The sequence below is a fragment of the Lissotriton vulgaris genome, chromosome 1_1 (genome assembly GCF_964263255.1).
Source record: "Lissotriton vulgaris chromosome 1_1, aLisVul1.2, whole genome shotgun sequence".
NCBI classification, from domain to species: domain Eukaryota; kingdom Metazoa; phylum Chordata; class Amphibia; order Caudata; family Salamandridae; genus Lissotriton; species Lissotriton vulgaris.
In genome coordinates, this window is record NC_141685.1 from 442,060,939 (window position 1) to 442,069,975 (window position 9,037).

Below are 9,037 nucleotides of genomic sequence, written 5' to 3' on the forward strand. Positions count from 1 at the left end.
GGGGCTAGTCTGAATCTGGAAGTGCAGGTGTTCGGGAGAGGGGAAGGTTTCAATGGAGATGGTGAGCCGGAGGGTGTCATGGGGGCGATGGTAAGGCCCCCTCCCTGCTGATTGGGGCGGTCCTTTCTCTGGATCTTGTATCTGTCCGGGATGGCGGTGTTGATGTCGTGGGCGGAGGAGACATTGGTCCAGGTCTCCATGAAGAATGGGATGTTGGGCGAGAGGGAGTCGAGCAGATTTCAGATCTCCATGGCGTGTTTGTGTACGGAGCGCACATCGAGGAAGATGCATCTTAGGGTGTCGCCAGTGTTGGTTTCTGCGGTGTTGGAAGTTGGGGTGGTGGTGAAGGTCTGGCGGCAGCAGAGGCATGAGAAATGTCCGTGGGTCATGTTCAGCGTTGCCTATTGGCAGTTGCTGAGTATTCCGGGGTTGAGTGCGTGGAGGACAGCTGTGTTGTATTGGTGGATGGGACGAGATGCAGGGTCCCTTGTGCTGGTCGCGGACGGGCGCAGATGGGCTTGCCTTAGGTGCCATTAAGAAGGGGAGGGACGATCCGCTGGGAGACGGGAACGACGAGAGCAGGGGGGAGGGGCCGCAGGTTTAGTTGCGGCAGGAGTGGGGAGCGGGAGAACAAACGGGCACAGGAAAAGTTATACGGGGAAGAAAAATGGATACAAGTAAAATACAACCTATACAGTTACCAACAAAATGAACAATCAACCGCAACAGTTACGGCATGGCAGGGATACCGCAGAAACTCCCGGAGCCCAAGGCCGGAACAAGATGGCGGCGCCCGCGATGCAGTTAGGAGAGATTCGGAGGAGAACACTGCGGGCTTCCCAGAAGCACCGGAGCACCGCCCCGCCGTCCCCATCTGTGATCTGAGTGAGCCTGGGGGGAACGGGGGGTGGCCCCGGTCGGGTGGCGGCACTGAGTGGGTAGAGGATCGGAGGGTCGAGAGCTGTCTCCCCCACCCCTCCTCCTCCCCCAGCGTGGATTTGGAGCGCTGTGAAGCAGACGATGACCCCTGGCGCCAACTGAGGAGGGGGGGAAGGTAGATTGCAGCTGGCCGCCCGCTCCAGAATATTGTGCGGAGCCCCGGGAGTGACCTGGTGACGTTGTGAGCTGCGAGGGGACACTGATGGCCCACGCCGATTGCTTGTCGGCCCCTGCTATGGATCGTGGGTGAGAGGTGGCGTTCCCCTGTTGAAGACCAAGGGTGAGAGGCGCCCAGGGGCCGGTAGCTGCGATAAGCGAGGGAGCACTGTGAATGGCGGCTGGGCCGGGTGACCATAGGCCCGCCGCAATATGGGAAGTGAGTGCTAGGAGGAGCAGGGAGGACGCCCCTGGGCACCACACGCTCCCCGCAGCCCCAACAGCGACTGATCCTGAAGAACTTGGAGTGGTGGTGGTGAGAGGTGACATCCTGCAACACAGGGGGAGAGACGTTGGGCCTGGCGGCGGATAGCCGTGAGTCGCGCTGCCACCTGCACTAAAGGGCTTACCTGAGGCGATCGGAAGGTGACAAGATACATCACCACCTCTGCGGGGTCCCCCCACAGCACTGGGCCTCTGAACTGCGACACGGCCTGACAGGCCTCCGGGGCCTGGTGGTGACGCCGAGCTTTGCGTCCCTGAGGGCGTCAGTGGGAGTCTGTTATCCTGAAGACTGAGGCCCACATCTGTCGCCGACCGGCACCTGACGGGGGATACCGGTGAGGCCGGAGCTGGGACGGCAAGGTGGAGAGCCGTAGTGGGCGTAGGACTGCTCCAGGGGCTGGGGACGCTGCCCTGCCCCCCCTTCGCAGCAGAAGATCCAGAGCGCCATGGGCAAGAAGGATCCGGCTCCTAAAGCCCCGAAACAAGGCCCTATAGACAAGTTTGCAGTGGCGCCGCACACCGGAGGTACGGAGGGAGCGGGAGCGAGCTTGGACACAGCCCTCCTAATGGCTGCGATACAGGCTTCGAGGGCGGACATCCAGGCATCCAGAGCTGCCCTAGAGGTGAAGATAGGAGAGGTGGGGGTGGAGGTCAACCTCCTGCGACAGGACTTCTGCAATCTCATGGAGAGAGTCACCACTGTGGAGACGCGGCTGGGCGAGGCGGAGGATGTCATACAGGCCCTGCGGAAAGACGTTAAGGAGTTGAAGGACTCCCACAAGCAATTGCAGTGGAAGGTGGATGACGCAGAAAACAGAGCGAGACGTAATAACCTCCGCTTTGTAGGATTTAGAGAAGGGATTGAGGGATCCAATGTGGTGGACTTCCTGCATGCCTAGCTCCTTGAAACGCTCCCCCAGGCGAAATTCTCAAATTGCTTTATCATCGAGAGGGCACTCATGGCTAAGCCCCTGGTGGGTGGAAGACCGAGACCGATCATCGCAAGGTTCCTCAACTTTGCCGACAGAGATCTCATCCTTCGCGAAGCCAGGAAGCTGGGTGACATAAGGGTTGAGAACTCGCCAATAATGATCTTCCCTTATTACAGTCAGGAGGTGCAGAAAATGAGACGGTCATTCGACGTGGTCAAGGCTAAACTCCGGGACTTAAAGATCCAATATATGCTCCTCTTCCCAGCCAAATTGAAAGTAATTTATAAGGACAAAACGCACTTCTTCACGCACCCGGATGACGCATGGCAATGGCTGGAGGAACGCCCACCCTTCCGGAGTCGAGAGGAGGCTGTGCGTAGCATGACAATGGAGGGTCCTCTGGCTAGCAGCTACTGGGAGGTGGTGCAGCCACAGCGGAGACGACGGCAGCGGGGAGCAAGGAAGACGCAGCTGACACCGTACCCTTCGTTGAAGGGGTCCCTAAGGAGACAACAAGACCCCGGATCTCCACAACGGGATGCTCAGGCAGGATTTAGATACCGGGCCTTGGCAGATGGAAACCGCACCTAGGGGGAGAATGGCACGGGAGATGACGCAACCGGAGGTGAAGATGAGGAGGACCAGTCACTCCACCCGCTGGTAGCAGCCATACAGGAGATGGAGAGTGAATCCGCGGCTGACAAAGTCCCCACTCAGGGGGAAGGTTAGGACTCGAACACCTGAGAAGGACACAAGCTGGATGGAGGAGGTATCAGTCATGCCGCATGGTGACACGCAATTGGTTTACACTCCTCCTATTTTATTTTATTGTTATATAGTAATTCTTTGTTTGTTCTAGTTCTTCTCCTTTCTTGTACCGAACTACCGAACACTATTGTTCACTCTATGGACCATATCCTTTTGTTATTTGGTCATTGTGAGAGTGACAACTTGGGGTAGCTTGGCATAGACGGGAGAACTCAGGGGGGACAACAGACCTTTTCCAGCCAATAAGTCCTGCCATAGGAGGGAGGAAGATGGTGGGACTGATGGGGGAGGAAGGTGGGGTAGGGGGAGTGGGGAAAAGTTGGGGCAGTTCCTTGAGTCAATACAGACGGGGGGGGCAGAGAAGGGAGGGGCGAGGGGAGGGGACAATGCATGTCATGTTAAGCACACACCCAGGTTCTTCGGGAGACACCTTCACACAGGAATCTGACTACACTAAGGTACGCATACACCAGGATGCCGGATGACGATACAGGTACTCACAGGGACCAAAGGGGACTTAGCGTCCTAACATGGAATGTCAATGGGTTGGGCAGCAAGATTAAAAGGGGGTTGGTCAATTCCTACATTAAAAGGATGAGCCCCGACATAACACTACTCCAGGAAACGCATTTTAAGGGGACAAAATGTGTCTTCCTAGCTAGAAGACAGTACAGGGTTTGGCGCATGCGGGGAACACTACAGGATTGAGGGGAGTAGCCATAATTATGAAGAAGAAACGCCGTTCTGCATAGCTTAAACGTGGACGGACAAACAGGGAACGTACGTGGGGGTGAGGGGGACTTGGAATAGGCATGAGTACACAATACTCTCAGTGTATACCCCCCTGAAACCACAGGCCAACACACATAAGAAGGTGGTAGAAATACTCCTCGACACAGCAGACACGATACAGATTCTAGGTGGGGACTTCAATGATGTGATGGACTCAGGGCGGGACCGGACGGGGGCGACGATCAGAGATCGGACTCGAACCCCCCTATCGCGAATGGTTCCCACTATGGGACTCACGGATGTATGGCGGTGGTTGCATGCAGACCAGCAGGCCTACTCCTTCTTCTCTGGCTCCCATAAAGTGTACTCGAGACTGGATTAAATTTTTATTTCCAGGCAACACTTGGCCATAGATGATACGGCACACTATAAGGCAAGGGGGATCTCCGATCATTCCCCACTCCTCGTGAGATTGGGGTTTGGAAGAAAGGGGACCGCAGGGTCCTGGAGACTGACGGTGTGGGATTTACAAAACGTAAATGTAGTGAAGGGTCTAAGGGCGGACCTGAAGGTCTATGTCGCTGAAAATGAAGGGACGGTCCAATCTAAAGTTATGTTCTGGGAGGCTCTCAAAACGGTAATGCGAGACAGGATACAAAATAGACTAGCGGAGGACAGGAGGAAACTCCTAGTGGATACAATGGCACTGGAAACTAAAATTCTGGACCTGGAGAGGGAATATCTGGCTTCGAAGCAGACGGGAACTCTCCGGAGACTGACAGACACACAAAGACGGTACCGAGAACTGGTCACGGGGGAGGCCAAAACCCAGACACTAGCCACATTACACAGGCTGTATGATGTGGGGGATAAGTCAGGCAAACTACTGGCATGGCTTAGTAAAAAGGAGCGTGCGGCACGATAGGTGGAGCACATCAGAGACCCTATGGGAACACTGATGAGAACGGATGCTGCTATTGCTGAGGCATTTGCGAAGCATTATAAAAGCTTTTATCGGGCTAGGGATTTAGGAACCTCTGAGGAGGCGCTACAATATATGGACGCGATTGACCTACCGATCCTGCCTCCTGAAGCCCAACAGGGCCTAGAGGCGGACATCACCCTGGACGATGTCACTGAAGCTCTTGCTCGGCTTAGACCGGGTAAGACTCCGGGTCCGAAAGGGGTTCCCGGCCGAATTTTTTTAAACGTACGGCGGACCTCCTGACACGTTATCTGAAGGGGCTATTCGAAGAGGCACTCCAAGAGGGGAAACTGCCCCCAGAACTGCGTATGACGATAATTGTCCCGATCCATAAGGAAGGGAAGCCACACGAGGATTGTGCGTCGTACCGCCCCATCTCGCTTCTGAATATAGAGACGAAACTCCTGGCAACCATCCTTGCATTGTGCCTCCGCACGGTGATCTCGGACCGGATACATCTGGATCAATCAGGGTTCCTCCCGAGTAGGGCCACAAGATTAAACCTCCGGCGTACCTATAATTGGTTGCAAGAAGTAAGTGGCAGGGAAGACCCACACTGGTTTCTTTCCCTTGACGCAGAGAAAGCTTTCGATGCGGTCCATTGGCCATTCATTGAGGGGGTCCTGCAGAAGTTTGGCTTCGGCCTGAAATTCTGTAACTGGGTCCGGTTGCTTTATACTGAACCCAGAGCGAAAGTGAGAGTGAATGGGGCTACGTCAAGAGACTTCCCAGTTCAAAGGGGGACCCGACAGGGCTGTCCGTTGTCCCCACTCCTCTTTGCACTCATGATAGAGGTACTAGCAGCTAAGATAAGGCAGAATGGGGCCATCAGGGGGTTTGGGCGGAGTGAGCTGGACTCCACGGAGGAAAAAATATCGCTTTAAGCGGATGACATTCTCCTTTACATTACACGGCCGGAAACCACGACCCTGGAGATCTTTCGGGAACTGGAGCGTTATGGTAGGCACGCAGGTTACCAGGTGAATTGGCACAAGTCAGTCCTCTATGATCCTAAGGGATGGGGTAGCTGGCCGGACCTCCCGGGACGGTTGCTGACGACGGGCAAGGGGTTTAAATACCTCGGAGTTTACGTCACCCTGGATCGCACACAATCCTACCTACGCAATGTAGAACGAATACTCCTGAACTTTGTGGAAGACGCAGCCCGATGGAGGCAGCTCCCACTCACCCTCCTAGGCCGGGCGGCTATGTTCAAGATGATCACGTTGCCCAAATTCCTATATGCCCTCTAGAACGAGTTCTATCCCCTCTCGGACGTCGTTTTTAGGAAAATACATGAGGAACTTCGGTCCTTCCTGTGGCTGGGTAAACACCCTAGGGTGGCATTGAACACACTTCAGCGCCACCAATACAGCGGTGGGATTTCACTCCCGAATCTTGAAGCATACTATTGGGCGGAACACAAAGTTCCGATCAACGACTGGCTACATGGCTACAAGCGCCAGCGGACCACCCCACCTACGCTCTTGAGAAATATAAACTCTCACCTAAGCCACTGCTGTCCTATTTATATGGGGCGCTCGAAGACCACAGCTTCCCCCCGCTAGGAGCATTACTTTACAACTGTGGAACAAAGCGATGAGCTGTACGGGCTGGGGAAAGAAGCCCACACGACAGACGCCGATATGGCACTGCGGATGGCTCCCAGAACTGAACAAATTGAGAGGGTTCCAGAGGTGGGACGACATTGGTATCTCCACCTTGGGAGACATAGTGGCAAGAGGGGACCTGAAAACGTATGCAGCTCTGAGGTCGGAGTTTGGACTCCACCGCATCCAGTTCTTCAAATATGCTCAATTAAAACATGCCCGGCGAGCTGAAAAGATACAGCTGACTGATCTACAGGAATACGCACCTTTGGAGGGTAGATTGTTGCAGGAACAGATTCAGGAAAAAGCGGTGTCGCTTACGTATAGAACTCTGACGAACAACATGTTGGGAGACCTAGAGAAACTTAGGAAACAGTGGGAAAGTGAGGTGGGAGACATGGAAGATATAGATTCGGAGATGATCCTAATGCACCCCAGGGAAGTGACCATTAAATCCCGATTGCGCCTTATCCAGTTTAATGTCCTGCATAGGACGTACTACGACAGAGTCAGGCTTCACAAAATGGGACGGACGGAGGACGCTAGGTGCCTCAGGTGCAGAGACACGGGAGGAGACTTCTACCACATTGTATGGGCATGCCCAATAATCCAGGAGTACTGGAGGATTATATTTATGGAGATGGGAGAGATTTTAGAGACCTCTATCGACCTAGACCCCAAATTGGCCCTTCTGGCCATGACTAATAATGTAAACCTGGCGTGTCCCCTCCTGACCTTCTTGGTGCTGGCGTTGGTGGTGCCCAAGAGGGACATAGCAAAGCACTGGGGTGCGCCTGAGCCACCGAGGGTGGAGGAGTGGAGGAGAGGGCTGGATCATTACAGGGCCGCTGAAAGGGTCACTTACAGGGCGAGGGGTTGCCCGAAGAAGTTCCGTAAGGTGTGTGGCAAATGGAGAAAGTATCATGGGATGGATACTGGGCTGTGATGTCTCCTTATTTCACAAGAACCCAAGTCTATGGCTACGTCACGCTGGGAGCCATCGGAGGCCGACTACAAAGGACTACCGTATAATTTCACAGTGAACATTGGTCTATGCTGAAGTGGAACGAGTTGGAGATGTGTGGGGGGAGGGCAGAACGTGGGAGGGGGAGAGGTGCGATGATGATGACATGCTGTTTTGTTGAGTTCTATTAAAATGCTAATAAAAATGTTTAAAAAAAAAAAAGACAGGCAAGAGGCAGCAACTGGCGACACACGGGGCCTGCAGCGACCTCGAACACCTCACAGGAGGGGCCGGAAGGCTCAGCTGCAGGGAAAGTAGAGTGCAGCTGCTTGGGAGAGAGCAGGTCAGTGACCAAAGCTCAGCGGTCTTACTCCTGCTCCCCCACAGTGGCCGCCATTAAGAAGGGGAGGGACGATCATCTGGGAGTCAGGAACGGCGAGAACAGGGGGAGGGGCCATAGGGGAGCGTGAGAACAAACGGGCACAGAAAAAGGTATAAAGGAAAGAAAAAAAGCTACAAGTACAAATCAACCTATACAGTTACTAAAAAACAAACAATCACCATGCTCAGCGGGCACGCTGCTGCCATGCGGAATGCTTGGCCAAGGCAAGACGTCCGTGCCCGTCCGTGACCCCACCAGCAGCAAGGACTCTGGTCCTCTGACTGACCTCTGCTATGACTCCAGCACCGTCCACACTCTCAACCCTTGACGCAACAACTGCCAGCTCTAGACATACCGAACAACACCCAAGGCCTTCTCGCATTTCTACACTGCCGCCGCACCTTCACCCACCTCCATACCCGAGCAGCACCCCCCAGCCTACCGGACTCCACCACTCAACTGCATCCTCCTCAATGTACGGAGAAACATCCTTTACATCGCGGTGATTATTATTATTATATTATTATAATTGCATTTATTGAGCGCGCAGCTACCCAGAGGTTTCCCGGCGCTAAAGCAAACAGAAGGTGAGCTAAGTTTAAGAGGATATGAGCATGCATGTTAAGTATTAAAAAGTCAGGTCTTAATTCCTTTACGGAATGTCAGGTAACAGATTTCAGATCACAAGAATTGAGGCATGGAGTTCCATAGGGAGGGTGCCAGTAAAGCGAACGAGCGACCGCCCATTTTGGCTCTGTTGACGCGGGGGATCTGAAACTTGTTTTGTGTTGAAGATCTCAACGTACGGGAGGGGACATAGTGCTGCACCAAAGAGGACAAATATTTCGGAGCTTTACCCGTTTTGATGTGGTGCATTATGCAGAGGGCTTTAAATTTTACTCGGCTCTCAATTCGCAGCCAATGCAGCTTGCGCAGATGGATGGCGGCCGAGGACCTGGCAGGTAAGTTACAGATAAGGCGAACTGCCATGTTCTGAACCACCTGAAGTTTCTTTATTACCTCCTTACAGGTGCCCAGAAGTAGAATGTTCCCGTAGTCCATTCGTGAGGTGACAAGGGCCTGGACCACGGTCCTCAGGGTATCAGCTGGAAGCATCCACGTGATTTTTCTCAGCCACCTAATGATGGTGGTGCAGGTGGCAGAGACTTTTACAACATGTTGCTTCAGTGACAGCTGGTTGTTAAGAAGGACCCCGAGGTTGAGGGCTGTGGCTAAAGGGGTGGGTATGGGGCCCATCTGATGAGGCCAATGTTGCGGGCCCCA